At 33.5% G+C, this 22,931-nt stretch overlaps 6 non-coding genes across 6 annotated transcripts; all 6 read left to right on the top strand.

Moving 5' to 3' along the window:
• Window positions 1–1,828: 1,828 nt before the first annotated feature.
• On the top strand, window positions 1,829–3,823 carry LOC138913962 (small subunit ribosomal RNA). The gene has a single exon (XR_011419859.1). It is a non-coding gene; the product is annotated as a small subunit ribosomal RNA (ribosomal RNA).
• Window positions 3,824–4,446: 623 nt separating this feature from the next.
• LOC138913973 (5.8S ribosomal RNA) lies at window positions 4,447–4,625 on the top strand. The gene has a single exon (XR_011419870.1). It is a non-coding gene; the product is annotated as a 5.8S ribosomal RNA (ribosomal RNA).
• A 398-nt stretch (window positions 4,626–5,023) lies between these two features.
• LOC138913969 (large subunit ribosomal RNA) lies at window positions 5,024–8,980 on the top strand. The gene has a single exon (XR_011419866.1). It is a non-coding gene; the product is annotated as a large subunit ribosomal RNA (ribosomal RNA).
• A 5,631-nt stretch (window positions 8,981–14,611) lies between these two features.
• LOC138913961 (small subunit ribosomal RNA) lies at window positions 14,612–16,606 on the top strand. The gene has a single exon (XR_011419858.1). It is a non-coding gene; the product is annotated as a small subunit ribosomal RNA (ribosomal RNA).
• A 623-nt stretch (window positions 16,607–17,229) lies between these two features.
• LOC138913972 (5.8S ribosomal RNA) lies at window positions 17,230–17,408 on the top strand. The gene has a single exon (XR_011419869.1). It is a non-coding gene; the product is annotated as a 5.8S ribosomal RNA (ribosomal RNA).
• Window positions 17,409–17,806: 398 nt separating this feature from the next.
• Window positions 17,807–21,763, top strand: LOC138913967 (large subunit ribosomal RNA). The gene has a single exon (XR_011419864.1). It is a non-coding gene; the product is annotated as a large subunit ribosomal RNA (ribosomal RNA).
• Window positions 21,764–22,931: the final 1,168 nt, after the last annotated feature.

Genomic DNA, 22,931 nt, shown 5'->3' with positions numbered 1-22,931 from the left:
TGACATACAAATATGGCTAGTTGTATGGATATGCCGTATTCATTATATGGATACGGCATATAGATTATATAAATATGACCAAAAAATATTTTATATTGATATGGCAAATAAAGAAATTACTTGAATATGGAAATAAAAGAAGTTATATTGATATGGAAGAAAATAATGAGTCATATAGATATGTTGGCATCAGTACGAAATATGCCCAATTTACATACACCGGGGCCGCAGTACGAAAAATACCCAATATTTAGACGTCGTGGCCAAAAACATATATAGGGAGGCAGTGCTCGCCGACCGGCCGTATTGTTCAAAATTTATGTTTATCATATTATTTTGGCAATGCTATATATAAATGATATCTTATACATATAATTCAATTATAGCGATATGGAAATACCATATTATATGTAAAAAGAAAAAAAATGTATAATAAAATATACATTGACATACAAATATGGCTAGTTGTATGGATATGCCGTATTCATTATATGGATACGGCATATAGATTATATGGATATGACCAAAAAATAATTCATAAAGAAATTATATGAATATGGCAGAAATAATTGGTTATATTAATATGATCAAATAATACTTTATATAAAAAAGTGAATATCTTTGGTTGGGTGGCAAAGAGAATTAAATATGCCCGATATATAGACGTCGTGGCCAAAAACTACTATAGGGTGAAGTGCTTGTCTGTTGGTCTATATATATACATATAATATTTTATGCGTACACATTATTATTATAGATAGTTAATATCTATCGTATGGGTGGCAAACGGAATTAAATAATTTCGATATTTAGACGTCGTGGCCAAAAACTACTATAGGATGGTCAGTGGTTGTCCACCAATTAATTATTGAACAAACCATATGAATATCATATGCTGTTGTCAATATAATGTATATCAATAATAATAAAAAATAAGGATGGTACAGTAAGTAGTCCATCTACTATTGAACAAAATATATTATAATATATACTTTTGTTATCAATAGAACAACATATATTAAAATCAAAATATTATCCGTATAAATTTGTTTCTTAAATGAAATTAAGACTTGGCTACGCGGTTAATATTATAAACCCATGATAATAAGGTGAAACAGAGGTCAAGTTTCTATTATATATAGAATAACAAATTGTTTCCGACTTTTATCGTTAATCTTTGGTGGCAGGTATATATGATAATTTATATTAAATTATTATATCCCCTGTCGTTTGGGCACAGAGTATCGCTTGCCGGTACAATGTGTTTACAAAAAGCATTATAATAAAATATAATTGCAATATTAGTGATCAAAATAATTTCATATGCGCTCGGTTTTATATCATATATTACCAGAGAGTTATATGGAAAAGATAAATTTTAAATTTATCATCAAAATGCAAATGATTTAACTCAATATTTATATTGGTTAAACAAAAATTGTACATGTGTGGATACAATAATTATGTATGTTGAACAAAAATGATATTTTAGAATGAAATATGTATATATAATATAATAAAAACTTATAGAAAGAACAATATATATTGAAAATTGTGTTATAAAAAAGTTGTACTTTTTCTTTAACATCAATTATAAACTTGTTATATTAGTGGCGAAACAAGTAAAAATTAAAGAACGTATACGAATGCCATATAAAAATGGCCGTATTCGAATTAAAATAGAATTATTTCACAAAGCAAAAAAAAAATATTGAATTAAAATCAATATTTAAGAAAAACCGAACATATAAAATGGAAATAAAATCTATTATATTTATATTACTAATTTCTATTCAAAAAATATGAATGAAATATGAACGAAAACATTATTCTGGTTGATCCTGCCAGTAGTTATATGCTTGTCTCAAAGATTAAGCCATGCATGTCTAAGTACACACGAATTAAAAGTGAAACCGCAAAAGGCTCATTATATCAGTTATGGTTCCTTAGATCGTTAACAGTTACTTGGATAACTGTGGTAATTCTAGAGCTAATACATGCAATTAAAACATGAACCTTATGGGACATGTGCTTTTATTAGGCTAAAACCAAGCGATCGCAAGATCGTTATATTGGTTGAACTCTAGATAACATGCAGATCGTATGGTCTTGTACCGACGACAGATCTTTCAAATGTCTGCCCTATCAACTTTTGATGGTAGTATCTAGGACTACCATGGTTGCAACGGGTAACGGGGAATCAGGGTTCGATTCCGGAGAGGGAGCCTGAGAAACGGCTACCACATCTAAGGAAGGCAGCAGGCGCGTAAATTACCCACTCCCAGCTCGGGGAGGTAGTGACGAAAAATAACAATACAGGACTCATATCCGAGGCCCTGTAATTGGAATGAGTACACTTTAAATCCTTTAACAAGGACCAATTGGAGGGCAAGTCTGGTGCCAGCAGCCGCGGTAATTCCAGCTCCAATAGCGTATATTAAAGTTGTTGCGGTTAAAACGTTCGTAGTTGAACTTGTGCTTCATACGGGTAGTACAACTTACAATTGTGGTTAGTACTATACCTTTATGTATGTAAGCGTATTACCGGTGGAGTTCTTATATGTGTTTAAATACTTGTATTTTTTCATATGTTCCTCCTATTTAAAAACCTGCATTAGTGCTCTTAAACGAGTGTTATTGTGGGCCGGTACAATTACTTTGAACAAATTAGAGTGCTTAAAGCAGGCTTCAAATGCCTGAATATTCTGTGCATGGGATAATGAAATAAGACCTCTGTTCTGCTTTCATTGGTTTTCAGATCAAGAGGTAATGATTAATAGAAGCAGTTTGGGGGCATTAGTATTACGACGCGAGAGGTGAAATTCTTGGACCGTCGTAAGACTAACTTAAGCGAAAGCATTTGCCAAAGATGTTTTCATTAATCAAGAACGAAAGTTAGAGGTTCGAAGGCGATCAGATACCGCCCTAGTTCTAACCATAAACGATGCCAGCTAGCAATTGGGTGTAGCTACTTTTATGGCTCTCTCAGTCGCTTCCCGGGAAACCAAAGCTTTTGGGCTCCGGGGGAAGTATGGTTGCAAAGCTGAAACTTAAAGGAATTGACGGAAGGGCACCACCAGGAGTGGAGCCTGCGGCTTAATTTGACTCAACACGGGAAAACTTACCAGGTCCGAACATAAGTGTGTAAGACAGATTGATAGCTCTTTCTCGAATCTATGGGTGGTGGTGCATGGCCGTTCTTAGTTCGTGGAGTGATTTGTCTGGTTAATTCCGATAACGAACGAGACTCAAATATATTAAATAGATATCTTCAGGATTATGGTGTTGAAGCTTATATAGCCTTCATTCATGGTGGCAGTAAAATGTTTATTGTGTTTGAATGTGTTTATATAAGTGGAGCCGTACCTGTTGGTTTGTCCCATTATAAGGACACTAGCTTCTTAAATGGACAAATTGCGTCTAGCAATAATGAGATTGAGCAATAACAGGTCTGTGATGCCCTTAGATGTCCTGGGCTGCACGCGCGCTACAATGAAAGTATCAACGTGTATTTCCTAGACCGAGAGGTCCGGGTAAACCGCTGAACCACTTTCATGCTTGGGATTGTGAACTGAAACTGTTCACATGAACTTGGAATTCCCAGTAAGTGTGAGTCATTAACTCGCATTGATTACGTCCCTGCCCTTTGTACACACCGCCCGTCGCTACTACCGATTGAATTATTTAGTGAGGTCTCCGGACGTGATCACTGTGACGCCTTGTGTGTTACGGTTGTTTCGCAAAAGTTGACCGAACTTGATTATTTAGAGGAAGTAAAAGTCGTAACAAGGTTTCCGTAGGTGAACCTGCGGAAGGATCATTATTGTATAATATCCTTACCGTTAATAAAAAAATTTGTTAATACAAATTTAATACAAATTACCAATATATATATATATATACATAATAATTATAATAATAATTATACCAAAAATATGATCTTAAAAGTAAAAGATCAAATAAATTTCGAACAAGCAAATCGAAATATTGTAATAATATAATATTATTACAAATAAATTAAATAGAAACAAACATAAAATTCGAACAAGCAAATCGAATTATTAATATAATAAAATATATTTTATATATTTATTATAAACTTTTGTGTGTATATGGACCATAATATACACGCGTTGCGAGATGTATTGGCCAACTAATTTGATGATGATCATACATTGGATAATGCAACAACCTAAAATATACAATGTTGTACCTGGTTTCAGGTTAATGTTTTATATAAAATTATCAATATATATTAACAAACAAATGCCATTACAAATAATACTTTGATATATATTGTTTATATAAAACTAAGACATTTCGCAGCATTTATTTTAGGTATATAAATACATTTATTGAAGGAATTGATATATGCCAGTAAAATGGTGTATTTTTAATTTCTTTCAATAAAAACATATTTGACCAAATTTAAAACCAATATTATAAAACTCTAAGCGGTGGATCACTCGGCTCATGGGTCGATGAAGAACGCAGCAAACTGTGCGTCATCGTGTGAACTGCAGGACACATGAACATCGACATTTTGAACGCATATCGCAGTCCATGCTGTTATGTACTTTAATTAATTTTATAGTGCTGCTTGGACTACATATGGTTGAGGGTTGTAAGACTATGCTAATTAAGTTGTTTATACAAATTTTATAATAAAATTTTATAAGCATATGGTATATTATTGGATAAAAATAATTTAATTATTTTATTCATAATATTAACAAATATATGAAAAACATTATCTCACAATAGTAATTAAACTTTGAGAAAAACGAAGAGGAATATTTTCTTTTTCAATCAAATAATACTGAGAAATGTCTAGCATAAAATATTATCTAGAATTGTCTCTTATTAATGATTTGAAATATGAAAAACGTTGACAATATTATTATTCTTCGTTAATTCGTTACAAATAAATGCCATTAATATATATATACGTCAGCTTTAAACGAATTTAATAAAATGTTTTATCATTATATATAAAGAATTAATTGCAAATAAAAGTTATATACAACCTCAACTCATATGGGACTACCCCCTGAATTTAAGCATATTAATTAGGGGAGGAAAAGAAACTAACAAGGATTTTCTTAGTAGCGGCGAGCGAAAAGAAATCAGTTCAGCACTAAGTCACTTTGTCTATATGGCAAATGTGAGATGCAGTGTATGGAGCGTCAATATTCTAGTATGAGAAATTAACGATTTAAGTCCTTCTTAAATGAGGCCATTTACCCATAGAGGGTGCCAGGCCCGTATAACGTTAATGATTACTAGATGATGTTTCCAAAGAGTCGTGTTGCTTGATAGTGCAGCACTAAGTGGGTGGTAAACTCCATCTAAAACTAAATATAACCATGAGACCGATAGTAAACAAGTACCGTGAGGGAAAGTTGAAAAGAACTCTGAATAGAGAGTTAAACAGTACGTGAAACTGCTTAGAGGTTAAGCCCGATGAACCTGAATATCCGTTATGGAAAATTCATCATTAAAATTGTAATATTTAAACAATATTATGATAATAGTGTGCATTTTTTCCATATAAGGACATTGTAATCTATTAGCATACCAAATTTATCATAAAATATAACTTATAGTTTATTCAAATTAAATTGCTTGCATTTTAACACAGAATAAATGTTATTAATTTGATAAAGTGCTGATAGATTTATATGAATACAGTGCGTTAATTTTTCGGAATTATATAATGGCATGATTATCATTGATTTTTGTGTTTATTATATGCACTTGTAGGATTAACAATGCGAAAGATTCAGGATACCTTCGGGACCCGTCTTGAAACACGGACCAAGGAGTCTAACATATGTGCAAGTTATTGGGATATAAACCTAATAGCGTAATTAACTTGACTAATAATGGGATTAGTTTTTTAACTATTTATAGCTAATTAACACAATCCCGGGGCGTTCTATATAGTTATGTATAATGATATTTATATTATTTATGCCTCTAACTGGAACGTACCTTGAGCATATATGCTGTGACCCGAAAGATGGTGAACTATACTTGATCAGGTTGAAGTCAGGGGAAACCCTGATGGAAGACCGAAACAGTTCTGACGTGCAAATCGATTGTCAGAATTGAGTATAGGGGCGAAAGACCAATCGAACCATCTAGTAGCTGGTTCCTTCCGAAGTTTCCCTCAGGATAGCTGGTGCATTTTAATATTATATAAAATAATCTTATCTGGTAAAGCGAATGATTAGAGGCCTTAGGGTCGAAACGATCTTAACCTATTCTCAAACTTTAAATGGGTAAGAACCTTAACTTTCTTGATATGAAGTTTAAGGTTATGATATAATGTGCCCAGTGGGCCACTTTTGGTAAGCAGAACTGGCGCTGTGGGATGAACCAAACGTAATGTTACGGTGCCCAAATTAACAACTCATGCAGATACCATGAAAGGCGTTGGTTGCTTAAAACAGCAGGACGGTGATCATGGAAGTCGAAATCCGCTAAGGAGTGTGTAACAACTCACCTGCCGAAGCAACTAGCCCTTAAAATGGATGGCGCTTAAGTTGTATACCTATACATTACCGCTAAAGTAGATGATTTATATTACTTGTGATATAAATTTTGAAACTTTAGTGAGTAGGAAGGTACAATGGTATGCGTAGAAGTGTTTGGCGTAAGCCTGCATGGAGCTGCCATTGGTACAGATCTTGGTGGTAGTAGCAAATAATCGAATGAGACCTTGGAGGACTGAAGTGGAGAAGGGTTTCGTGTGAACAGTGGTTGATCACGAGTTAGTCGGTCCTAAGTTCAAGGCGAAAGCCGAAAATTTTCAAGTAAAACCAAAAACGCAATATATACAAATCAAGCTAATATAATATACTTGAATAATTTTGAACGAAAGGGAATACGGTTCCAATTCCGTAACCTGTTGAGTATCCGTTTGTTATTAAATATGGGCCTCGTGCTCATCCTGGCAACAGGAACGACCATAAAGAAGCCGTCGAGAGATATCGGAAGAGTTTTCTTTTCTGTTTTATAGCCGTACTACCATGGAAGTCTTTCGCAGAGAGATATGGTAGATGGGCTAGAAGAGCATGACATATACTGTTGTGTCGATATTTTCTCCTCGGACCTTGAAAATTTATGGTGGGGACACGCAAACTTCTCAACAGGCCGTACCAATATCCGCAGCTGGTCTCCAAGGTGAAGAGTCTCTAGTCGATAGAATAATGTAGGTAAGGGAAGTCGGCAAATTAGATCCGTAACTTCGGGATAAGGATTGGCTCTGAAGATTGAGATAGTCGGGCTTGATTGGGAAACAATAACATGGTTTATGTGCTCGTTCTGGGTAAATAGAGTTTCTAGCATTTATGTTAGTTACTTGTTCCCCGGATAGTTAGTTACGTAGCCAATTGTGGAACTTTCTTGCTAAAATTTTTAAGAATACTAATTGGGTCAAACCAATTAGTTCTTATTAATTATAACGATTATCAATTAACAATCAATTCAGAACTGGCACGGACTTGGGGAATCCGACTGTCTAATTAAAACAAAGCATTGTGATGGCCCTAGCGGGTGTTGACACAATGTGATTTCTGCCCAGTGCTCTGAATGTCAAAGTGAAGAAATTCAAGTAAGCGCGGGTCAACGGCGGGAGTAACTATGACTCTCTTAAGGTAGCCAAATGCCTCGTCATCTAATTAGTGACGCGCATGAATGGATTAACGAGATTCCTACTGTCCCTATCTACTATCTAGCGAAACCACAGCCAAGGGAACGGGCTTGGAATAATTAGCGGGGAAAGAAGACCCTTTTGAGCTTGACTCTAATCTGGCAGTGTAAGGAGACATAAGAGGTGTAGAATAAGTGGGAGATATTAGACTTCGGTTTGGTATCGTCAATGAAATACCACTACTCTTATTGTTTCCTTACTTACTTGATTAAATGGAACGTGTATCATTTCCTAGCCATTATACGGATATATTTATTATATCTTATGGTATTGGGTTTTGATGCAAGCTTCTTGATCAAAGTATCACGAGTTTGTTATATAATCGCAAACAAATTCTTTAATAAAACGGTGCATTTATGTATTTTTGATTTGAAAATTTGGTATAACTCCAATTACTCAGGTATGATCCAATTCAAGGACATTGCCAGGTAGGGAGTTTGACTGGGGCGGTACATCTCTCAAATAATAACGGAGGTGTCCCAAGGCCAGCTCAGTGCGGACAGAAACCACACATAGAGCAAAAGGGCAAATGCTGACTTGATCTCGGTGTTCAGTACACACAGGGACAGCAAAAGCTCGGCCTATCGATCCTTTTGGTTTAAAGAGTTTTTAACAAGAGGTGTCAGAAAAGTTACCATAGGGATAACTGGCTTGTGGCGGCCAAGCGTTCATAGCGACGTCGCTTTTTGATCCTTCGATGTCGGCTCTTCCTATCATTGTGAAGCAAAATTCACCAAGCGTTGGATTGTTCACCCATGCAAGGGAACGTGAGCTGGGTTTAGACCGTCGTGAGACAGGTTAGTTTTACCCTACTAATGACAAAACGTTGTTGCGACAGCATTCCTGCGTAGTACGAGAGGAACCGCAGGTACGGACCAATGGCACAATACTTGTTCGAGCGAACAGTGGTATGACGCTACGTCCGTTGGATTATGCCTGAACGCCTCTAAGGTCGTATCCGTGCTGGACTGCAATGATAAATAAGGGGCAATTTGCATTGTATGGCTTCTAAACCATTTAAAGTTTATAATTTACTTTATAAACGACAATGGATGTGATGCCAATGTAATTTGTAACATAGTAAATTGGGAGGATCTTCGATCACCTGATGCCGCGCTAGTTACATATAAAAGCATTATTTAATACAATGACAAAGCCTAGAATCAATTGTAAACGACTTTTGTAACAGGCAAGGTGTTGTAAGTGGTTGAGCAGCTGCCATACTGCGATCCACTGAAGCTTATCCTTTGCTTGATGATTCGATAATAAACATAAATTTAATTGTGTTTATTTTGTTTGGCTTTTTTAAGTCAGATATATATATATATATAAAATATATATATATAAAATAATAATTATATTTAAATAAATTTTATTTAAATATATTTAACAATGGTAGCCATATGTATCGTCATCCTATTAGTGACGCGTATAAAAATATTCTAAGTCCGAACATGCAAATAAGAGACATATGCAAGTATATGTACTTCTTAAGGTAGCCAACTGAATCGTCATCCTATTAGTGACGTGTATACAAATATTCTAAGTCCGAACATACAAGTAAGAGACATATGCAAGTATATGTACCTCTTAAGGTAGCCAACTGAATCGTCATCCTATTAGTGACGTGTATAAAAATATTCTAAGTCCGAACATACAAGTAAGAGACATATGCAAGTATATGTACCTCTTAAGGTAGCCAACTGAATCGTCATCCTATTAGTGACGAGTATAAAAATATTCTAAGTCCGAACATACAAATAAGAGACATATGCAAGTATATGTACCTCTTAAGGTAGCCAACTGAATCGTCATCCTATTAGTGACGTGTATAAAAATATTCTAAGTCCGAACATGCAAGTAAGAGACATATGCAAGTATATGTACCTCTTAAGGTAGCCAACTGAATCGTCATCCTATTAGTGACGTGTATAAAAATATTCTAAGTCCGAACATACAAGTAAGAGACATATGCAAGTATATGTACCTCTTAAGGTAGCCAACTGAATCGTCATCCTATTAGTGACGTGTATAAAAATATTCTAAGTCCGAACATACAAGTAAGAGACATATGCAAGTATATGTACCTCTTAAGGTAGCCAACTGAATCGTCATCCTATTAGTGACGTGTATAAAAATATTCCAAGTCCAAACATGAGTTATATGGATATGAAAATAATATTAAGTTCTAGTATGGATATGAAAAAAAATGAGTTATATGGATATGGGAAAAATAACAAGTTCTAGTATGGATATGAAAAAAATGAGTTATGTGGATATGGGAAAAATAATAAGTTCTAGTATGGATATGAAAAAAAAATGAGTTATATGGATATGGAAAAGAATACAGAGTTCTAGTATGGATATGGAAAAATGAGTTATATGAATATGGGAAAAATGATAAGTTCTAGTATGGATATGAAAAAATATTGAGTTATATGGATATTAAAGAAATAATAAGTTCTAGTATGGATATGGAATAAAATGAGTTATATAGATATGGCAAAAAATTTAATGTTCTAGTATGGATATGAAAAAAATTAGTTATATGAATATGGGAAAATTTATAAGTTCTAGTATGGATATGGGAAAAATAATAAGTTCTAGTATGGATATAAAAAAATATTGAGTTATATGGATATTAAAGAAATAATAAGTTCTAGTATGGATATGGAAAAAAATTAGTTATATTGATATGCTAAATAATGAGTTATATGCATATGGGAAAAATACTAAGTTGTAGTATGGATATGGGAAGAATACTGAGTTCTAGTATGGATATGGGAAAAATAATCAGTTCTAGTATGGATATGAAAAAATATTGAGTTTTATGGATATTGAAGAGATAATAAGCTCTAGTATGGATATGGAAAAAATTAATTATATTGTAATAGTAAATAATAAGTTATATGGATATAGGAAGAAAATTAGGTTCTAGTATGGATATGAAAAAAATTAGTTCTATGGATATGGGAAAAATAAAAAGTTCTGGTATGGATATGGAAAAATATTAAGTTATATGGATATTAAAGAAATAATAAGTTCTAGTATGGATATGGAATAAAATGAGTTTATAGATATGGCAAAAATATAATGTTCTAGTATGGATATGAAAAAAATTAGTTATATGAATATGGGAAAATTTATAAGTTCTAGTATGGATATGGGAAAAAGAATAAGTTCTAGTATGGATATGAAAAAATATGAGTTATATGAATATTAAAGAAATAATAAGTTCTAGTATGAATATGGAAAAATATTATTTATATTGATATGGTAAATAATGATTTATATGGATATGGGATAAATACTAAATTCTAGTGTGGATATGGAAAAAACGAGTTATATGGATATGGGAAAAATAATAAGTTCAAGTATGGATATGGAAAAAAATTAGTTTAATAGTTATAGGTATGGAAAAAAAATTAATTATATAGATATAGAACAAAAAATAAGTTATATGGATATGGTGGCATCAGTACGAAATATGCCCAATTTACATACACCGGAGCCGCAGTACGATAAATACCCAATATTTAGACGTCGTGGCCAAAAACATATATAGGGAGGCAGTGCTCGCCGACCGGCCGTATTGTTCAAAATTTATGTTTATCATATTATTTTGGCAATGCTATATATAAATGATATCTTATACATATAATTCAATTATAGCGATATGGAAATACCATATTATATGTATAAAGAAAAAAAATGTATAATAAAATATACATTGACATACAAATATGGCTAGTTGTATGGATATGCCGTATTCATTATATGGATACGGCATATAGATTATATAAATATGACCAAAAAATATTTTATATTGATATGGCAAATAAAGAAATTACTTGAATATGGAAATAAAAGAAGTTATATTGATATGGAAGAAAATAATGAGTCATATAGATATGTTGGCATCAGTACGAAATATGCCCAATTTACATACACCGGGGCCGCAGTACGAAAAATACCCAATATTTAGACGTCGTGGCCAAAAACATATATAGGGAGGCAGTGCTCGCCGACCGGCCGTATTGTTCAAAATTTATGTTTATCATATTATTTTGGCAATGCTATATATAAATGATATCTTATACATATAATTCAATTATAGCGATATGGAAATACCATATTATATGTATAAAGAAAAAAAATGTATAATAAAATATACATTGACATACAAATATGGCTAGTTGTATGGATATGCCGTATTCATTATATGGATACGGCATATAGATTATATAAATATGACCAAAAAATATTTTATATTGATATGGCAAATAAAGAAATTACTTGAATATGGAAATAAAAGAAGTTATATTGATATGGAAGAAAATAATGAGTCATATAGATATGTTGGCATCAGTACGAAATATGCCCAATTTACATACACCGGGGCCGCAGTACGAAAAATACCCAATATTTAGACGTCGTGGCCAAAAACATATATAGGGAGGCAGTGCTCGCCGACCGGCCGTATTGTTCAAAATTTATGTTTATCATATTATTTTGGCAATGCTATATATAAATGATATCTTATACATATAATTCAATTATAGCGATATGGAAATACCATATTATATGTATAAAGAAAAAAAATGTATAATAAAATATACATTGACATACAAATATGGCTAGTTGTATGGATATGCCGTATTCATTATATGGATACGGCATATAGATTATATAAATATGACCAAAAAATATTTTATATTGATATGGCAAATAAAGAAATTACTTGAATATGGAAATAAAAGAAGTTATATTGATATGGAAGAAAATAATGAGTCATATAGATATGTTGGCATCAGTACGAAATATGCCCAATTTACATACACCGGGGCCGCAGTACGAAAAATACCCAATATTTAGACGTCGTGGCCAAAAACATATATAGGGAGGCAGTGCTCGCCGACCGGCCGTATTGTTCAAAATTTATGTTTATCATATTATTTTGGCAATGCTATATATAAATGATATCTTATACATATAATTCAATTATAGCGATATGGAAATACCATATTATATGTATAAAGAAAAAAAATGTATAATAAAATATACATTGACATACAAATATGGCTAGTTGTATGGATATGCCGTATTCATTATATGGATACGGCATATAGATTATATAAATATGACCAAAAAATATTTTATATTGATATGGCAAATAAAGAAATTACTTGAATATGGAAATAAAAGAAGTTATATTGATATGGAAGAAAATAATGAGTCATATAGATATGTTGGCATCAGTACGAAATATGCCCAATTTACATACACCGGGGCCGCAGTACGAAAAATACCCAATATTTAGACGTCGTGGCCAAAAACATATATAGGGAGGCAGTGCTCGCCGACCGGCCGTATTGTTCAAAATTTATGTTTATCATATTATTTTGGCAATGCTATATATAAATGATATCTTATACATATAATTCAATTATAGCGATATGGAAATACCATATTATATGTATAAAGAAAAAAAATGTATAATAAAATATACATTGACATACAAATATGGCTAGTTGTATGGATATGCCGTATTCATTATATGGATACGGCATATAGATTATATGGATATGACCAAAAAATAATTCATAAAGAAATTATATGAATATGGCAGAAATAATTGGTTATATTAATATGATCAAATAATACTTTATATAAAAAAGTGAATATCTTTGGTTGGGTGGCAAAGAGAATTAAATATGCCCGATATATAGACGTCGTGGCCAAAAACTACTATAGGGTGAAGTGCTTGTCTGTTGGTCTATATATATACATATAATATTTTATGCGTACACATTATTATTATAGATAGTTAATATCTATCGTATGGGTGGCAAACGGAATTAAATAATTTCGATATTTAGACGTCGTGGCCAAAAACTACTATAGGATGGTCAGTGGTTGTCCACCAATTAATTATTGAACAAACCATATGAATATCATATGCTGTTGTCAATATAATGTATATCAATAATAATAAAAAATAAGGATGGTACAGTAAGTAGTCCATCTACTATTGAACAAAATATATTATAATATATACTTTTGTTATCAATAGAACAACATATATTAAAATCAAAATATTATCCGTATAAATTTGTTTCTTAAATGAAATTAAGACTTGGCTACGCGGTTAATATTATAAACCCATGATAATAAGGTGAAACAGAGGTCAAGTTTCTATTATATATAGAATAACAAATTGTTTCCGACTTTTATCGTTAATCTTTGGTGGCAGGTATATATGATAATTTATATTAAATTATTATATCCCCTGTCGTTTGGGCACAGAGTATCGCTTGCCGGTACAATGTGTTTACAAAAAGCATTATAATAAAATATAATTGCAATATTAGTGATCAAAATAATTTCATATGCGCTCGGTTTTATATCATATATTACCAGAGAGTTATATGGAAAAGATAAATTTTAAATTTATCATCAAAATGCAAATGATTTAACTCAATATTTATATTGGTTAAACAAAAATTGTACATGTGTGGATACAATAATTATGTATGTTGAACAAAAATGATATTTTAGAATGAAATATGTATATATAATATAATAAAAACTTATAGAAAGAACAATATATATTGAAAATTGTGTTATAAAAAAGTTGTACTTTTTCTTTAACATCAATTATAAACTTGTTATATTAGTGGCGAAACAAGTAAAAATTAAAGAACGTATACGAATGCCATATAAAAATGGCCGTATTCGAATTAAAATAGAATTATTTCACAAAGCAAAAAAAAAATATTGAATTAAAATCAATATTTAAGAAAAACCGAACATATAAAATGGAAATAAAATCTATTATATTTATATTACTAATTTCTATTCAAAAAATATGAATGAAATATGAACGAAAACATTATTCTGGTTGATCCTGCCAGTAGTTATATGCTTGTCTCAAAGATTAAGCCATGCATGTCTAAGTACACACGAATTAAAAGTGAAACCGCAAAAGGCTCATTATATCAGTTATGGTTCCTTAGATCGTTAACAGTTACTTGGATAACTGTGGTAATTCTAGAGCTAATACATGCAATTAAAACATGAACCTTATGGGACATGTGCTTTTATTAGGCTAAAACCAAGCGATCGCAAGATCGTTATATTGGTTGAACTCTAGATAACATGCAGATCGTATGGTCTTGTACCGACGACAGATCTTTCAAATGTCTGCCCTATCAACTTTTGATGGTAGTATCTAGGACTACCATGGTTGCAACGGGTAACGGGGAATCAGGGTTCGATTCCGGAGAGGGAGCCTGAGAAACGGCTACCACATCTAAGGAAGGCAGCAGGCGCGTAAATTACCCACTCCCAGCTCGGGGAGGTAGTGACGAAAAATAACAATACAGGACTCATATCCGAGGCCCTGTAATTGGAATGAGTACACTTTAAATCCTTTAACAAGGACCAATTGGAGGGCAAGTCTGGTGCCAGCAGCCGCGGTAATTCCAGCTCCAATAGCGTATATTAAAGTTGTTGCGGTTAAAACGTTCGTAGTTGAACTTGTGCTTCATACGGGTAGTACAACTTACAATTGTGGTTAGTACTATACCTTTATGTATGTAAGCGTATTACCGGTGGAGTTCTTATATGTGTTTAAATACTTGTATTTTTTCATATGTTCCTCCTATTTAAAAACCTGCATTAGTGCTCTTAAACGAGTGTTATTGTGGGCCGGTACAATTACTTTGAACAAATTAGAGTGCTTAAAGCAGGCTTCAAATGCCTGAATATTCTGTGCATGGGATAATGAAATAAGACCTCTGTTCTGCTTTCATTGGTTTTCAGATCAAGAGGTAATGATTAATAGAAGCAGTTTGGGGGCATTAGTATTACGACGCGAGAGGTGAAATTCTTGGACCGTCGTAAGACTAACTTAAGCGAAAGCATTTGCCAAAGATGTTTTCATTAATCAAGAACGAAAGTTAGAGGTTCGAAGGCGATCAGATACCGCCCTAGTTCTAACCATAAACGATGCCAGCTAGCAATTGGGTGTAGCTACTTTTATGGCTCTCTCAGTCGCTTCCCGGGAAACCAAAGCTTTTGGGCTCCGGGGGAAGTATGGTTGCAAAGCTGAAACTTAAAGGAATTGACGGAAGGGCACCACCAGGAGTGGAGCCTGCGGCTTAATTTGACTCAACACGGGAAAACTTACCAGGTCCGAACATAAGTGTGTAAGACAGATTGATAGCTCTTTCTCGAATCTATGGGTGGTGGTGCATGGCCGTTCTTAGTTCGTGGAGTGATTTGTCTGGTTAATTCCGATAACGAACGAGACTCAAATATATTAAATAGATATCTTCAGGATTATGGTGTTGAAGCTTATATAGCCTTCATTCATGGTGGCAGTAAAATGTTTATTGTGTTTGAATGTGTTTATATAAGTGGAGCCGTACCTGTTGGTTTGTCCCATTATAAGGACACTAGCTTCTTAAATGGACAAATTGCGTCTAGCAATAATGAGATTGAGCAATAACAGGTCTGTGATGCCCTTAGATGTCCTGGGCTGCACGCGCGCTACAATGAAAGTATCAACGTGTATTTCCTAGACCGAGAGGTCCGGGTAAACCGCTGAACCACTTTCATGCTTGGGATTGTGAACTGAAACTGTTCACATGAACTTGGAATTCCCAGTAAGTGTGAGTCATTAACTCGCATTGATTACGTCCCTGCCCTTTGTACACACCGCCCGTCGCTACTACCGATTGAATTATTTAGTGAGGTCTCCGGACGTGATCACTGTGACGCCTTGTGTGTTACGGTTGTTTCGCAAAAGTTGACCGAACTTGATTATTTAGAGGAAGTAAAAGTCGTAACAAGGTTTCCGTAGGTGAACCTGCGGAAGGATCATTATTGTATAATATCCTTACCGTTAATAAAAAAATTTGTTAATACAAATTTAATACAAATTACCAATATATATATATATATACATAATAATTATAATAATAATTATACCAAAAATATGATCTTAAAAGTAAAAGATCAAATAAATTTCGAACAAGCAAATCGAAATATTGTAATAATATAATATTATTACAAATAAATTAAATAGAAACAAACATAAAATTCGAACAAGCAAATCGAATTATTAATATAATAAAATATATTTTATATATTTATTATAAACTTTTGTGTGTATATGGACCATAATATACACGCGTTGCGAGATGTATTGGCCAACTAATTTGATGATGATCATACATTGGATAATGCAACAACCTAAAATATACAATGTTGTACCTGGTTTCAGGTTAATGTTTTATATAAAATTATCAATATATATTAACAAACAAATGCCATTACAAATAATACTTTGATATATATTGTTTATATAAAACTAAGACATTTCGCAGCATTTATTTTAGGTATATAAATACATTTATTGAAGGAATTGATATATGCCAGTAAAATGGTGTATTTTTAATTTCTTTCAATAAAAACATATTTGACCAAATTTAAAACCAATATTATAAAACTCTAAGCGGTGGATCACTCGGCTCATGGGTCGATGAAGAACGCAGCAAACTGTGCGTCATCGTGTGAACTGCAGGACACATGAACATCGACATTTTGAACGCATATCGCAGTCCATGCTGTTATGTACTTTAATTAATTTTATAGTGCTGCTTGGACTACATATGGTTGAGGGTTGTAAGACTATGCTAATTAAGTTGTTTATACAAATTTTATAATAAAATTTTATAAGCATATGGTATATTATTGGATAAAAATAATTTAATTATTTTATTCATAATATTAACAAATATATGAAAAACATTATCTCACAATAGTAATTAAACTTTGAGAAAAACGAAGAGGAATATTTTCTTTTTCAATCAAATAATACTGAGAAATGTCTAGCATAAAATATTATCTAGAATTGTCTCTTATTAATGATTTGAAATATGAAAAACGTTGACAATATTATTATTCTTCGTTAATTCGTTACAAATAAATGCCATTAATATATATATACGTCAGCTTTAAACGAATTTAATAAAATGTTTTATCATTATATATAAAGAATTAATTGCAAATAAAAGTTATATACAACCTCAACTCATATGGGACTACCCCCTGAATTTAAGCATATTAATTAGGGGAGGAAAAGAAACTAACAAGGATTTTCTTAGTAGCGGCGAGCGAAAAGAAATCAGTTCAGCACTAAGTCACTTTGTCTATATGGCAAATGTGAGATGCAGTGTATGGAGCGTCAATATTCTAGTATGAGAAATTAACGATTTAAGTCCTTCTTAAATGAGGCCATTTACCCATAGAGGGTGCCAGGCCCGTATAACGTTAATGATTACTAGATGATGTTTCCAAAGAGTCGTGTTGCTTGATAGTGCAGCACTAAGTGGGTGGTAAACTCCATCTAAAACTAAATATAACCATGAGACCGATAGTAAACAAGTACCGTGAGGGAAAGTTGAAAAGAACTCTGAATAGAGAGTTAAACAGTACGTGAAACTGCTTAGAGGTTAAGCCCGATGAACCTGAATATCCGTTATGGAAAATTCATCATTAAAATTGTAATATTTAAACAATATTATGATAATAGTGTGCATTTTTTCCATATAAGGACATTGTAATCTATTAGCATACCAAATTTATCATAAAATATAACTTATAGTTTATTCAAATTAAATTGCTTGCATTTTAACACAGAATAAATGTTATTAATTTGATAAAGTGCTGATAGATTTATATGAATACAGTGCGTTAATTTTTCGGAATTATATAATGGCATGATTATCATTGATTTTTGTGTTTATTATATGCACTTGTAGGATTAACAATGCGAAAGATTCAGGATACCTTCGGGACCCGTCTTGAAACACGGACCAAGGAGTCTAACATATGTGCAAGTTATTGGGATATAAACCTAATAGCGTAATTAACTTGACTAATAATGGGATTAGTTTTTTAACTATTTATAGCTAATTAACACAATCCCGGGGCGTTCTATATAGTTATGTATAATGATATTTATATTATTTATGCCTCTAACTGGAACGTACCTTGAGCATATATGCTGTGACCCGAAAGATGGTGAACTATACTTGATCAGGTTGAAGTCAGGGGAAACCCTGATGGAAGACCGAAACAGTTCTGACGTGCAAATCGATTGTCAGAATTGAGTATAGGGGCGAAAGACCAATCGAACCATCTAGTAGCTGGTTCCTTCCGAAGTTTCCCTCAGGATAGCTGGTGCATTTTAATATTATATAAAATAATCTTATCTGGTAAAGCGAATGATTAGAGGCCTTAGGGTCGAAACGATCTTAACCTATTCTCAAACTTTAAATGGGTAAGAACCTTAACTTTCTTGATATGAAGTTTAAGGTTATGATATAATGTGCCCAGTGGGCCACTTTTGGTAAGCAGAACTGGCGCTGTGGGATGAACCAAACGTAATGTTACGGTGCCCAAATTAACAACTCATGCAGATACCATGAAAGGCGTTGGTTGCTTAAAACAGCAGGACGGTGATCATGGAAGTCGAAATCCGCTAAGGAGTGTGTAACAACTCACCTGCCGAAGCAACTAGCCCTTAAAATGGATGGCGCTTAAGTTGTATACCTATACATTACCGCTAAAGTAGATGATTTATATTACTTGTGATATAAATTTTGAAACTTTAGTGAGTAGGAAGGTACAATGGTATGCGTAGAAGTGTTTGGCGTAAGCCTGCATGGAGCTGCCATTGGTACAGATCTTGGTGGTAGTAGCAAATAATCGAATGAGACCTTGGAGGACTGAAGTGGAGAAGGGTTTCGTGTGAACAGTGGTTGATCACGAGTTAGTCGGTCCTAAGTTCAAGGCGAAAGCCGAAAATTTTCAAGTAAAACCAAAAACGCAATATATACAAATCAAGCTAATATAATATACTTGAATAATTTTGAACGAAAGGGAATACGGTTCCAATTCCGTAACCTGTTGAGTATCCGTTTGTTATTAAATATGGGCCTCGTGCTCATCCTGGCAACAGGAACGACCATAAAGAAGCCGTCGAGAGATATCGGAAGAGTTTTCTTTTCTGTTTTATAGCCGTACTACCATGGAAGTCTTTCGCAGAGAGATATGGTAGATGGGCTAGAAGAGCATGACATATACTGTTGTGTCGATATTTTCTCCTCGGACCTTGAAAATTTATGGTGGGGACACGCAAACTTCTCAACAGGCCGTACCAATATCCGCAGCTGGTCTCCAAGGTGAAGAGTCTCTAGTCGATAGAATAATGTAGGTAAGGGAAGTCGGCAAATTAGATCCGTAACTTCGGGATAAGGATTGGCTCTGAAGATTGAGATAGTCGGGCTTGATTGGGAAACAATAACATGGTTTATGTGCTCGTTCTGGGTAAATAGAGTTTCTAGCATTTATGTTAGTTACTTGTTCCCCGGATAGTTAGTTACGTAGCCAATTGTGGAACTTTCTTGCTAAAATTTTTAAGAATACTAATTGGGTCAAACCAATTAGTTCTTATTAATTATAACGATTATCAATTAACAATCAATTCAGAACTGGCACGGACTTGGGGAATCCGACTGTCTAATTAAAACAAAGCATTGTGATGGCCCTAGCGGGTGTTGACACAATGTGATTTCTGCCCAGTGCTCTGAATGTCAAAGTGAAGAAATTCAAGTAAGCGCGGGTCAACGGCGGGAGTAACTATGACTCTCTTAAGGTAGCCAAATGCCTCGTCATCTAATTAGTGACGCGCATGAATGGATTAACGAGATTCCTACTGTCCCTATCTACTATCTAGCGAAACCACAGCCAAGGGAACGGGCTTGGAATAATTAGCGGGGAAAGAAGACCCTTTTGAGCTTGACTCTAATCTGGCAGTGTAAGGAGACATAAGAGGTGTAGAATAAGTGGGAGATATTAGACTTCGGTTTGGTATCGTCAATGAAATACCACTACTCTTATTGTTTCCTTACTTACTTGATTAAATGGAACGTGTATCATTTCCTAGCCATTATACGGATATATTTATTATATCTTATGGTATTGGGTTTTGATGCAAGCTTCTTGATCAAAGTATCACGAGTTTGTTATATAATCGCAAACAAATTCTTTAATAAAACGGTGCATTTATGTATTTTTGATTTGAAAATTTGGTATAACTCCAATTACTCAGGTATGATCCAATTCAAGGACATTGCCAGGTAGGGAGTTTGACTGGGGCGGTACATCTCTCAAATAATAACGGAGGTGTCCCAAGGCCAGCTCAGTGCGGACAGAAACCACACATAGAGCAAAAGGGCAAATGCTGACTTGATCTCGGTGTTCAGTACACACAGGGACAGCAAAAGCTCGGCCTATCGATCCTTTTGGTTTAAAGAGTTTTTAACAAGAGGTGTCAGAAAAGTTACCATAGGGATAACTGGCTTGTGGCGGCCAAGCGTTCATAGCGACGTCGCTTTTTGATCCTTCGATGTCGGCTCTTCCTATCATTGTGAAGCAAAATTCACCAAGCGTTGGATTGTTCACCCATGCAAGGGAACGTGAGCTGGGTTTAGACCGTCGTGAGACAGGTTAGTTTTACCCTACTAATGACAAAACGTTGTTGCGACAGCATTCCTGCGTAGTACGAGAGGAACCGCAGGTACGGACCAATGGCACAATACTTGTTCGAGCGAACAGTGGTATGACGCTACGTCCGTTGGATTATGCCTGAACGCCTCTAAGGTCGTATCCGTGCTGGACTGCAATGATAAATAAGGGGCAATTTGCATTGTATGGCTTCTAAACCATTTAAAGTTTATAATTTACTTTATAAACGACAATGGATGTGATGCCAATGTAATTTGTAACATAGTAAATTGGGAGGATCTTCGATCACCTGATGCCGCGCTAGTTACATATAAAAGCATTATTTAATACAATGACAAAGCCTAGAATCAATTGTAAACGACTTTTGTAACAGGCAAGGTGTTGTAAGTGGTTGAGCAGCTGCCATACTGCGATCCACTGAAGCTTATCCTTTGCTTGATGATTCGATAATAAACATAAATTTAATTGTGTTTATTTTGTTTGGCTTTTTTAAGTCAGAATATATATATATATAAAATATATATATATAAAATAATAATTATATTTAAATAAATTTTATTTAAATATATTTAACAATGGTAGCCATATGTATCGTCATCCTATTAGTGACGCGTATAAAAATATTCTAAGTCCGAACATGCAAATAAGAGACATATGCAAGTATATGTACTTCTTAAGGTAGCCAACTGAATCGTCATCCTATTAGTGACGTGTATACAAATATTCTAAGTCCGAACATACAAGTAAGAGACATATGCAAGTATATGTACCTCTTAAGGTAGCCAACTGAATCGTCATCCTATTAGTGACGTGTATAAAAATATTCTAAGTCCGAACATACAAGTAAGAGACATATGCAAGTATATGTACCTCTTAAGGTAGCCAACTGAATCGTCATCCTATTAGTGACGTGTATAAAAATATTCTAAGTCCGAACATACAAGTAAGAGACATATGCAAGTATATGTACCTCTTAAGGTAGCCAACTGAATCGTCATCCTATTAGTGACGCGTATAAAAATATTCTAAGTCCGAACATGCAAATAAGAGACATATGCAAGTATATGTACCTCTTAAGGTAGCCAACTGAATCGTCATCCTATTAGTGACGTGTATAAAAATATTCTAAGTCCGAACATACAAGTAAGAGACATATGCAAGTATATGTACCTCTTAAGGTAGCCAACTGAATCGTCATCCTATTAGTGACGTGTATAAAAATATTCTAAGTCCGAACATACAAGTAAGAGACATATGCAAGTATATGTACCTCTTAAGGTAGCCAACTGAATCGTCATCCTATTAGTGACGTGTATAAAAATATTCCAAGTCCAAAATTAAGTTATAGGATATGAAAATAATATGAAAAAAATGAAGTATGGATATGAAAAATAAAAAATTCTAAGTATGAATATGAATAAGAAAAAAATAGTATGGATATAAAAAAATGAGATGATGGAATGAAAAATAGTTTAGTGAATATGGTATAAAATGATAGTTCTAGTAAAAAAATGAGTTATATGGATATTAAAAAATAATAAGTTCTAGTATGGATATGAAAAAAATGAGTTATATGGATATGGCAAAAAATAATGTTCTAGTATGGATATGAAAA

Source organism: Drosophila takahashii, unplaced genomic scaffold (assembly GCF_030179915.1).
Source record: "Drosophila takahashii strain IR98-3 E-12201 unplaced genomic scaffold, DtakHiC1v2 scaffold_100, whole genome shotgun sequence".
NCBI classification, from domain to species: domain Eukaryota; kingdom Metazoa; phylum Arthropoda; class Insecta; order Diptera; family Drosophilidae; genus Drosophila; species Drosophila takahashii.
The sequence above is the reverse complement of the archived record's forward strand: the minus strand, read 5'-3'. Positions and strand labels throughout refer to the sequence as shown.